This window comes from Piliocolobus tephrosceles, chromosome 8, assembly GCF_002776525.5.
Source record: "Piliocolobus tephrosceles isolate RC106 chromosome 8, ASM277652v3, whole genome shotgun sequence".
Taxonomy (NCBI): Eukaryota; Metazoa; Chordata; class Mammalia; order Primates; family Cercopithecidae; genus Piliocolobus; species Piliocolobus tephrosceles.
The window spans coordinates 18,270,109-18,270,442 of NC_045441.1; positions in this window are offsets into that span (position 1 = coordinate 18,270,109).

A 334-nucleotide genomic window follows, 5' to 3' on the forward strand; every position below is an offset into this window, starting at 1 on the left:
TTTTTTTTTTTTTTTTTTTTTTTTTTTTTTTTTTTGAGACGGAGTCTCCTCTGTCACCCAGGCTGGAGTGCAGTGGCCGGATCTCAGCTCACTGCAAGCTCCGCCTCCCAGGTTTACGCCATTCTCCTGCCTCAGCCTCCCGAGTAGCTGGGACTACAGGCGCCCACCACCTTGCCCAGCTAGTTTTTTGTATTTTTTAGTAGAGACGGGGTTTCACACCATGTTAGCCAGGATGGTCTCGATCTCCTGACCTCGTGATCCGCCCGTCTCGGCCTCCCAAAGTGCTGGGATTACAGGCTTGAGTCACCACGCCCAGCAAGGCCAAGTCAGTTGC